Source organism: Lissotriton helveticus, chromosome 9 (genome assembly GCF_964261635.1).
Source record: "Lissotriton helveticus chromosome 9, aLisHel1.1, whole genome shotgun sequence".
Classification (NCBI taxonomy): domain Eukaryota; kingdom Metazoa; phylum Chordata; class Amphibia; order Caudata; family Salamandridae; genus Lissotriton; species Lissotriton helveticus.
This window is the reverse complement of record NC_136070.1, coordinates 627,442,084-627,454,116: the sequence shown is the minus strand read 5'-3', so window position 1 is coordinate 627,454,116 and position 12,033 is coordinate 627,442,084. Positions and strand designations below refer to the sequence as shown.

Here is a 12,033-nt window from a genome sequence, read left to right as displayed (position 1 = left end):
AAACACATTTTCCTCACATTTCTGTGGTGGTAAGTTCTGGAATCTGCGTGGATCAACAAATTTCCACCCACCCAGCGTGCCCCCAGGTCTCCCGAAAAAAACGGTACCTCACTTGCGTGGGTAGGCATAGTGGCTGCGACATGAAACAGCGCAAAACGCAGCATGGTCGCACCTCAATTTCCCAGTGAAATTTAGCACGATTCGGACAAAAAGACTACCTTTTGTTTTTGCGCCGTAGCTCTGCCAGCACCTAGGGAAACCTAGCAAACCTATACATTTTTGAAAACTAGACACCCAGGGAAATTCAGGATGGGGTGACTCGCCTGCCTACCCCCAGGTTTTGTTACCCAGAATCCCTTGCAAACATAAAAATTTGACCAAAAAAACACATTTTCCTCACATTTCTGTGGTGGAAAGTTCTGGAATCTGCGTGGATCAACAAATTTCCACCCACCCAGCGTGCCCCCAGGTCTCCCGAAAAAAACGGTACCTCACTTGCGTGGGTAGGCATAGTGGCTGCGACATGAAACAGCGCAAAACGCAGCATGGTCGCACCTCAATTTCCCAGTGAAATTTAGCACGATTCGGACAAAAAGACTACCTTTTGTTTTTGCGCCGTAGCTCTGCCAGCATCTAGGGAAACCTAGCAAACCTATACATTTTTGAAAACTAGACACCCAGGGGAATTCAGGATGGGGTGACTCGCCTGCCTACCCCCAGGTTTTGTTACCCAGAATCCCTTGCAAACATAAAAATTTGACCAAAAAAACACATTTTCCTCACATTTCTGTGGTGGAAAGTTCTGGAATCTGCGTGGATCAACAAATTTCCACTCACCCAGCGTGCCCCCAGGTCTCCCGAAAAAAACGGTACCTCACTTGCGTGGGTAGGCATAGTGGCTGCGACATGAAACAGCGCAAAACGCAGCATGGTTGCACCTCAATTTCCCAGTGAAATTTAGCACGATTCGGACAAAAAGACTACCTTTTGTTTTTGCGCCGTAGCTCTGCCAGCACCTAGGGAAACCTAGCAAACCTATACATTTTTGAAAACTAGACACCCAGGGAAATTCAGGATGGGGTGACTCGCCTGCCTACCCCCAGGTTTTGTTACCCAGAATCCCTTGCAAACATAAAAATTTGACCAAAAAAACACATTTTCCTCACATTTCTGTGGTGGAAAGTTCTGGAATCTGCGTGGATCAACAAATTTCCACCCACCCAGCGTGCCCCCAGGTCTCCCGAAAAAAACGGTACCTCACTTGCGTGGGTAGGCATAGTGGCTGCGACATGAAACAGCGCAAAACGCAGCATGGTCGCACCTCAATTTCCCAGTGAAATTTAGCACGATTCGGACAAAAAGACTACCTTTTGTTTTTGCGCCGTAGCTCTGCCAGCACCTAGGGAAACCTAGCAAACCTATACATTTTTGAAAACTAGACACCCAGGGGAATTCAGGATGGGGTGACTCGCCTGCCTACCCCCAGGTTTTGTTACCCAGAATCCCTTGCAAACATAAAAATTTGACCAAAAAAACACATTTTCCTCACATTTCTGTGGTGGAAAGTTCTGGAATCTGCGTGGATCAACAAATTTCCACCCACCCAGCGTGCCCCCAGGTCTCCCGAAAAAAACGGTACCTCACTTGCGTGGGTAGGCATAGTGGCTGCGACATGAAACAGCGCAAAACGCAGCATGGTCGCACCTCAATTTCCCAGTGAAATTTAGCACGATTCGGACAAAAAGACTACCTTTTGTTTTTGCGCCGTAGCTCTGCCAGCACCTAGGGAAACCTAGCAAACCTATACATTTTTGAAAACTAGACACCCAGGGAAATTCAGGATGGGGTGACTCGCCTGCCTACCCCCAGGTTTTGTTACCCAGAATCCCTTGCAAACATAAAAATTTGACCAAAAAAACACATTTTCCTCACATTTCTGTGGTGGAAAGTTCTGGAATCTGCGTGGATCAACAAATTTCCACCCACCCAGCGTGCCCCCAGGTCTCCCGAAAAAAACGGTACCTCACTTGCGTGGGTAGGCATAGTGGCTGCGACATGAAACAGCGCAAAACGCAGCATGGTCGCACCTCAATTTCCCAGTGAAATTTAGCACGATTCGGACAAAAAGACTACCTTTTGTTTTTGCGCCGTAGCTCTGCCAGCATCTAGGGAAACCTAGCAAACCTATACATTTTTGAAAACTAGACACCCAGGGGAATTCAGGATGGGGTGACTCGCCTGCCTACCCCCAGGTTTTGTTACCCAGAATCCCTTGCAAACATAAAAATTTGACCAAAAAAACACATTTTCCTCACATTTCTGTGGTGGAAAGTTCTGGAATCTGCGTGAATCAACAAATTTCCACTCACCCAGCGTGCCCCCAGGTCTCCCGAAAAAAACGGTACCTCACTTGCGTGGGTAGGCATAGTGGCTGCGACATGAAACAGCGCAAAACGCAGCATGGTTGCACCTCAATTTCCCAGTGAAATTTAGCACGATTCGGACAAAAAGACTACCTTTTGTTTTTGCGCCGTAGCTCTGCCAGCACCTAGGGAAACCTAGCAAACCTATACATTTTTGAAAACTAGACACCCAGGGAAATTCAGGATGGGGTGACTCGCCTGCCTACCCCCAGGTTTTGTTACCCAGAATCCCTTGCAAACATAAAAATTTGACCAAAAAAACACATTTTCCTCACATTTCTGTGGTGGAAAGTTCTGGAATCTGCGTGGATCAACAAATTTCCACCCACCCAGCGTGCCCCCAGGTCTCCCGAAAAAAACGGTACCTCACTTGCGTGGGTAGGCATAGTGGCTGCGACATGAAACAGCGCAAAACGCAGCATGGTCGCACCTCAATTTCCCAGTGAAATTTAGCACGATTCGGACAAAAAGACTACCTTTTGTTTTTGCGCCGTAGCTCTGCCAGCACCTAGGGAAACCTAGCAAACCTATACATTTTTGAAAACTAGACACCCAGGGGAATTCAGGATGGGGTGACTCGCCTGCCTACCCCCAGGTTTTGTTACCCAGAATCCCTTGCAAACATAAAAATTTGACCAAAAAAACACATTTTCCTCACATTTCTGTGGTGGAAAGTTCTGGAATCTGCGTGGATCAACAAATTTCCACCCACCCAGCGTGCCCCCAGGTCTCCCGAAAAAAACGGTACCTCACTTGCGTGGGTAGGCATAGTGGCTGCGACATGAAACAGCGCAAAACGCAGCATGGTCGCACCTCAATTTCCCAGTGAAATTTAGCACGATTCGGACAAAAAGACTACCTTTTGTTTTTGCACCGTAGCTCTGCCAGCACCTAGGGAAACCTAGCAAACCTATACATTTTTGAAAACTAGACACCCAGGGGAATTCAGGATGGGGTGACTCGCCTGCCTACCCCCAGGTTTTGTTACCCAGAATCCCTTGCAAACATAAAAATTTGACCAAAAAAACACATTTTCCTCACATTTCTGTGGTGGAAAGTTCTGGAATCTGCGTGGATCAACAAATTTCCACCCACCCAGCGTGCCCCCAGGTCTCCCGAAAAAAACGGTACCTCACTTGCGTGGGTAGGCATAGTGGCTGCGACATGAAACAGCGCAAAACGCAGCATGGTCGCACCTCAATTTCCCAGTGAAATTTAGCACGATTCGGACAAAAAGACTACCTTTTGTTTTTGCGCCGTAGCTCTGCCAGCACCTAGGGAAACCTAGCAAACCTATACATTTTTGAAAACTAGACACCCAGGGGAATTCAGGATGTGGTGACTCGCCTGCCTACCCCCAGGTTTTGTTACCCAGAATCCCTTGCAAACATAAAAATTTGACCAAAAAAACACATTTTCCTCACATTTCTGTGGTGGAAAGTTCTGGAATCTGCGTGGATCAACAAATTTCCACCCACCCAGCGTGCCCCCAGGTCTCCCGAAAAAAACGGTACCTCACTTGCGTGGGTAGGCATAGTGGCTGCGACATGAAACAGCGCAAAACGCAGCATAGTCGCACCTCAATTTCCCAGTGAAATTTAGCACGATTCGGACAAAAAGACTACCTTTTGTTTTTGCGCCGTAGCTCTGCCAGCACCTAGGGAAACCTAGCAAACCTATACATTTTTGAAAACTAGACACCCAGGGAAATTCAGGATGGGGTGACTCGCCTGCCTACCCCCAGGTTTTGTTACCCAGAATCCCTTGCAAACATAAAAATTTGACCAAAAAAACACATTTTCCTCACATTTCTGTGGTGGAAAGTTCTGGAATCTGCGTGGATCAACAAATTTCCACCCACCCAGCGTGCCCCCAGGTCTCCCGAAAAAAACGGTACCTCACTTGCGTGGGTAGGCATAGTGGCTGCGACATGAAACAGCGCAAAACGCAGCATGGTCGCACCTCAATTTCCCAGTGAAATTTAGCACGATTCGGACAAAAAGACTACCTTTTGTTTTTGCGCCGTAGCTCTGCCAGCACCTAGGGAAACCTAGCAAACCTATACATTTTTGAAAACTAGACACCCAGGGGAATTCAGGATGGGGTGACTCGCCTGCCTACCCCCAGGTTTTGTTACCCAGAATCCCTTGCAAACATAAAAATTTGACCAAAAAAACACATTTTCCTCACATTTCTGTGGTGGAAAGTTCTGGAATCTGCGTGGATCAACAAATTTCCACCCACCCAGCGTGCCCCCAGGTCTCCCGAAAAAAACGGTACCTCACTTGCGTGGGTAGGCATAGTGGCTGCGACATGAAACAGCGCAAAACGCAGCATGGTCGCACCTCAATATCCCAGTGAAATTTAGCACGATTCGGACAAAAAGACTACCTTTTGTTTTTGCGCCGTAGCTCTGCCAGCACCTAGGGAAACCTAGCAAACCTATACATTTTTGAAAACTAGACACCCAGGGGAATTCAGGATGGGGTGACTCGCCTGCCTACCCCCAGGTTTTGTTACCCAGAATCCCTTGCAAACATAAAAATTTGACCAAAAAAACACATTTTCCTCACATTTCTGTGGTGGAAAGTTCTGGAATCTGCGTGGATCAACAAATTTCCACCCTCCCAGCGTGCCCCCAGGTCTCCCGAAAAAAACGGTACCTCACTTGCGTGGGTAGGCATAGTGGCTGCGACATGAAACAGCGCAAAACGCAGCATGGTCGCACCTCAATTTCCCAGTGAAATTTAGCACGATTCGGACAAAAAGACTACCTTTTGTTTTTGCGCCGTAGCTCTGCCAGCACCTAGGGAAACCTAGCAAACCTATACATTTTTGAAAACTAGACACCCAGGGGAATTCAGGATGGGGTGACTCGCCTGCCTACCCCCAGGTTTTGTTACCCAGAATCCCTTGCAAACATAAAAATTTGACCAAAAAAACACATTTTCCTCACATTTCTGTGGTGGAAAGTTCTGGAATCTGCGTGGATCAACAAATTTCCACCCACCCAGCGTGCCCCCAGGTCTCCCGAAAAAAACGGTACCTCACTTGCGTGGGTAAACATAGTGGCTGCAACAGGAAACGGTTCAAATTGTACGGTGGTGAATTTACATTACCTTATTGCAAAACTACCTTGATTTTGGGGGGGGGGCATCTGAGTTTGTGGCCCGGGGCTCGGTGGTATTCTTTGCAAAGTAGCAAACCCAAACAGTTCTGAAAACTAGACACCCGGGGGACTCCAGGGAGGTATGGCATGCATGGGTCCCCCAATGTTTTCCTACCCAGAACTCTCTGCAAACCTTAAAATTAGGTAAAAATTGCACTTTTCCAAACTTTTTGGCGTGGGATCGCCGGGTCGGCAAAAAAGTCATACCACCCTGCGTTCCCCTTGTTCTCCCGAGTAAAAGGATACCTCACTTGTGTGGGTGCCCCAAAGCAGAATACGCCAAAAATGAATTTTGAAAAAAGTAGTTTTTACTCATATTTACGTTTTACAAATTAAGCACCCCAGCCTAAGTCACATGCCTTTGGCCCACCCACACAAGTGAGGTATCATTTTACTCGGGAGAACAAGGGAAACACTGGGTGGTAGGACATTTGTTCCGGCAGCGAGATCCCACCCAAAAAAGTATGGAAAAGTGGGTTTTTTGACCAAAATTTCAGGTTTGCAGGGGTTTCTGGGTAGGAAAACATTGGGGGACCCACGCATGCCATACCACCCTGGACTCCCCTGGGTGTCTAGTTCTCAGAACTGTTTGGGTTTGGTAGTTTCCAAAGATGCCTGCCAAGCCCCGGGCCAAAAGCTCAGGTGACCCCCTCAAAAAATAAGATTATTTGGCTAAAGGTAAAGTTTTTGTCTCCACAGTATGAATTGGGCCTTTTCCTAAAGCAGCCGCTATGCCTACCCACGCAAGTGAGGTACCATTTTTATCGGGAGACCTTGGGGAACGCTGGGTGGGAGGTAATTTGTGTGTGCCCAGTGATGCCACGCTTTCCCACACTAAAACGTGTGAAAAAACTGATTTTTTACCATGCAAAAAATGAGGTTTGCAAGGGATTCTGGGTAAAGGAACGTTGGAGGATCCACGCAAGCCATACCTCCTTGGAAGCCCCCGGTTGTCTACTTTTCAGAAATGTGTGGGATTGGTAGGTTTCCCTAGATGGCTGTCTCGCACGGGGCCAAAAACCCAGGTAACCCCTCTTGCAAAAGCTGGTGGACTTAGGGGTTACCTGGGTTTCTGGCCCCGTGCGAGACAGCCATCTATGGAAACCTACGAAACCCACACATTTCTGAAAAGTAGACACCCGGGCGCTTCCAAGGAGGTATGGCTTGCGTGGATCCGCCAACGTTCCTTTACCCAGAATCCCTTGCAAACCTCAATTTTAGCAGAAAAAAATCAATTTTTTCACACGTTGTAGTCTGGGAAAGCGTGGCATCACTGGGCTCACACAAATTACCTCCCACCCAGCATTCCCCCAGGTCTCCCGATAAAAACGGTACCTCACTTGCGTGGGTAGCCATAGTGGCTGCAACAGGAAAAGGTCCAAATCTAACAGTGGTGAATATAAAATACCCTGAAGCAATATAACTTTGATTTTTTGGGGGGGAGGCACCTGAGTTTTTGGCCCGGGATGGGTGGTATTCTTTGGAAAGTAGCAAACCCAAACAGTTCTGAAAACTAGACACCCGGGAGAGTCCAGGGAGGTATGGCATGTGTGGGTCCACCAATGTTTTCCTACCCAGAACTCCTTGCAAACCTTAAAAATAGGTAAAAATAGCACTTTTCCAAACATTTTGGCGTGGGATCGCCGTGCCGGCAAAAAAGTCCTACCACCCTGCGCTCCCCTTGTTCTCCCAAGTAAAAGGATACCACACCTTAACAGAGTTACTCAAAAGTCAAACATTCAAGCACGGCTATCTATTCCTCAAAGACACACACATACAGGTTGGATTTGGCACGAGGGCGAGTGATGGTTCAGTACATAAAATTTTATTAACAAGATATTTCAAAAAAATGAAATGCTCTGTCAATAAATAAATGCATAAAAACTGAACCAGTGACTCGCAACTCGTGAGCTGTAAAGCCACGACAAGGCACCAACCGTTTTACAGGCCATTCACGCACCTTTCATACCTGATACAAACCAGACCATTGACACCATCCGAATGGAAAAGCAACACATAACAACAATCACAATAAGGGGCAAGGTACACCCTACTGCAGAAATTAGAAAAAAAACAATTATTACTGCACACCCATCTAATCCGCAAGCACACACACATACTGGTTGGATTTGGCACGAGGGTGAGTGATGATTCAGTACATACAATTGGATACGCAAGTAATTTCATCAAAAATGAAATACACTGCGTATAATTGAAAGTATGATAAACTGAACCACTGACTCGCAGCTCGTGAGCTGTAAAGCCACGTCAAGGCACCAACCTCTTTACAGGCCATTCATACACCTTTCGTACGCGTGACACATACAAAACATTCACACCGCCAGCCGCGGACCCATCACATTTCAACACTCACACCAGCAAACAGCGCCATTCAAGGGCCCATCACTTTCACACGCCCACATTTCTGACACTGCAACTACACAAAATGATGGACTGTGTGGAGTGTCACTCAACTAGCAGTGTGTGTAGTGACCAACAGAAAGTAACTACTCACACACCGCCTGCCGAGCGCCAGTCCACCCACACCACCATCCAAGCACCAGACCATGCACACTGCCAGCCAAACACCACTCAGCGCACACCGACAGCCAACTACCACTCCACACACACCACCAGCCAAGCATCACTCCACGCACACCACCAGCCAAGCGCCACTCCACAAACACAACACCATCCAAGCACCACTCCACACACGCCGCCAGCCAAGCACCACTCCACACACACCGCCAGCCAAGCACCACTCCACTCACACCGCCAGCCAAGCACCTAACCATACACTCCGCCAGCCAAGCAAAAATCCACTAACCCCCCCAGCACAACTCCAATCCATGCACTATTCCAGCCAAGCACCAGACCACGCACACCACCAGCCAAGCGCCTGTCCACGCACACCAACAATCCAAGCACAATCCTGCACACACCACCATCAAAATTAGAATTTTTTAAAGAAATACCACAAATCAAATGTAGAAACCTACAAATCTGCTAACACAAATTCAAAACCTAAATGCTTTGCACTAATGCAAACCTAAAAGCAAACAAAAAAATATTACAGAAAACAAACCAGACAGTACACTTACAAGCTCAATGAAACTCCCAAAACTTCTTTTGTGTGTGGTACGATTTAAAACAAGCTGGCACACACAATCCAGGATTTGAAGGACAGTCAGGACAGTGCATACGAGACTCCCTCCGCACTTCTCTTCGCCAACAGACTCTACATCTTTTAGTGGGTTTGTCTTTTGCAGTTGTGGGAGGAATGTATTCTGGAAAGTGGCGATCTTTCAGTCTAGCCACTTCCTCCACCACTCCAAATCTTGGCACACTTGCCTGTTCCACTAGTACAAGGCTGCCTATTATAGTCTCCTGAAACTTAACAAAAGGCATCTTTGACTCAGGACAAGATTTCTGGAAAACAACAAAAGCATTAAAGGATGCCAAGTGGAAAAGATGGATAGCCAACTTCTTGTACCAAACGTAAGCCTTTCGAAGAGCAGCATAAGGTTCCAACCTCTGATCTACTCTGTCAACACCACCCATGTGCCTATTATAGTCTAAAATGCACACAGGTTTACGCACTTCAGCAGTCTCACCCCGAACTGGCAGAGCTTCAGTGCTTTCGTCATGGATAGTAGTCAGCATGTAAACATCTCTCCTGTCTGAAAACTTCACAGCTAGAAGCTTCCCACATCGCAATGCAGTAGACTGTCCCCGCACAAGCCTTTTGCAAACAAGTTCTATTGGAAAACCTTTCCGGTTACTGCGCATCGTGCCACATGCAACAGTGCCCACTTTGGCCAACTCCTTGAACAAACGCACACTAGTGTAGAAGTTATCTACATATAAATGGTGGCCTTTGTTAAATAATCGTCTACCTAGTTCCCACACAATTTTCTCAGTCACTCCAAAAGTGGACGGACAAGCAGAAGTGTTAATGCTGGAATCCTTACCGGTGTACACCCTGAAATTATAAACATATCCAGTCTCACTGTCACACAGCATATACAGTTTGATGCCATAGCGTGCCCTCTTACTAGGAATGTATTGCCTAAAAACCAAGCGGCCCTTGAACAACACCAAAGACTCGTCCACAGCTATTTCTCTTCCAGGTGCAAACATCTCAGGAAAACGATCAACAAAGTGATCAAGGACAGGCCGAATCTTAAAAAGACGGTCACAATCAGGGTGATCGCGTGGCAACGCTAAATCATTATCAACAAAATGCATCATGCGAAGAAGAAGCATATATCGATCACGAGTCATAAGTGCTGGAAATATAGATGTTGCCATCAAGGGACTAGTGGACCAATAAGAAGACATTGATGGCTTCCTTAGCAAGCCCATCAAAAAAGTTAATCCCAAAAACTTCTTCATCTCTTCAACATATGTGGGAGACCAATGGGTAGCTCTGGAATGGGGCTTAAGGCTGGCACTGTGGTCCCTCAAATACTGCTCTGCATACAAATTAGTTTGCTCCACAATCTCCTGCAAAAACTCATCGTCAAAAAACAATTGAAAATATTGAATTGGCAAAAAATTGTCAGTATCCACTCTACACCCTGGAACACCAGTGAAGTCTGGCAATTCCGGCTGCACCATGCCAGGGGCAACCCAGACGTCATCACTAACATGAGGAGAAGAAGCCACCCTAGCCTGCAGGCCAGATGCCTCTTGCTGCACTACATCAACGGGAACACTAGCATCCCCAGATGCCTCTTGCCTCACTACACCAACAGGAATACTAGCATCCCCAGATACATTTTGCATCTCTTCACCAACAGACGAACTCACATCCCCAGCTGCCTCTTGCATCTCAACATCAACAGAAGAACTCGCATCCCCAGATGCCACTTGCTGCTCAACAACAACAGAAAGACTAGCAGCACCAGATGCCTCATGCTGCTCAACAACAGGAAGACTAGCAGCACCAGATAACCTTTGGCGCACCACAGCAATGTGAAACCTTTTGGGCGCAGCCTTTACCACACTTGCCTGTTCCTGACGAGAAAAAAAGGGAAACCTTGAGGACCTAGGCTGCCGCTCACATGGCTCTTCCCTCTCTACCGGCACATCAATGTCCCTCTCTACCACAGGCACTTCATCAGCACTAGAAGAAGAATCATCATCCGATGATACCATGCGAAGAGAAAACTCACTGCCTGAATCTTCTGCACCTAACTCAAGCTCCGAATCGGAGTCAGTGTCTGGACCATGGTCAGAGGAAGACTCAAAAAGCAAACTAACAACCTGCTTAGCAGTAATCCTGCGAGCAGCCATTATCCTTACAAATCAAGAAGACTACACACACAAGTGAACAACAACCTACACTGTGCAAAGGAAGAAGTAAACAAGGTAGAGTCTTCACACAAAAATCAATACACTCAAAAACAATTCAAATCTAACCAAATATAAGAAGACTCACCAGCACCTACTCTGCTGAAACACAGCAAAAAGAAAGGAAATCCCACTGGAAAGAAAAAAAAACAAGTATAGATTAGACAAAGTACACATCAAGCAGCAATACAAAAAAAAAGTTAACAATCAAGAAACACAAAGCCACACAAACAGCAATAACTTCACTTTTCATAACAACACATTTATCTAGGAAAAATAGTACAAAAAACATTTACTTACCAAGCACATGCAACTACACAAGCTGCAAAACCAGCATTAACCGAACCACAACCTACACCAATACAAACAGCAAAAGCCTGGATCAAAAACAAAGAAGAAAAAAAATAATTTAATACTACATTTCACAAACAACATAACAAATGAATAAACAATACACAAATGTACCCCCAAAATCACATCCACACAGATGGGCCATCAAAAAGGGCAAAACGGACAAAAGTACGGGTTGATTTGCCCACCGGGGGGGGGGGGCCAGAACATCTAAATTTAAAATCCGACCCACCTGAAAGCGACCCTTGCACAATGGGTCACTTCCTACAATCTAAAATAAAATCCCTGGTGCTAGTGAGGGCATTTCCACCGCACAATCGCAATGCTGTGCGCGACCGTGAGCCAGAAATGCCCTGCAAAGAGACATCAGAAGAGAGGAAAATCACTTACCTCTCCCCTGAAGCCTCTTTGCAAACCCCCCCAAATATCTCAAAACCAACCTAACACCTCCAGGCGCAGGAAGCAAATGGCTTCCCGACCGCCTGGGAATCCCTGAAGATGTTGGCGCGTGCTGTGCGCGCTGACATCATCAGGGATTCTCATGGGGAGGGGGACAACAGAATTACTGTGGTTAACTGCGATGCTGGACAGAGGCACTTGCATCCTTGATTTTCACAAGCGCAATCCTAAAACAGTTCCTATGACCAGGAGCTTCTTTCTCCCCATCTGCTGCTCTCAACAGTCTCTGACCATTTATACACATAAGAGGCATGTGAACTCACACAGAAGATCCCC

At 46.7% G+C, this 12,033-nt stretch overlaps 1 protein-coding gene across 2 annotated transcripts in view; it reads right to left on the bottom strand.

Annotated features, from left to right (window-relative positions):
• The window catches only part of LOC144781709 (cytochrome P450 2F3-like), a 970,074-nt gene that overhangs the window by 141,238 nt on the left and 816,803 nt on the right, over nucleotides 1-12,033 (bottom strand). The gene's annotated exons all lie outside the window — the stretch shown is intronic.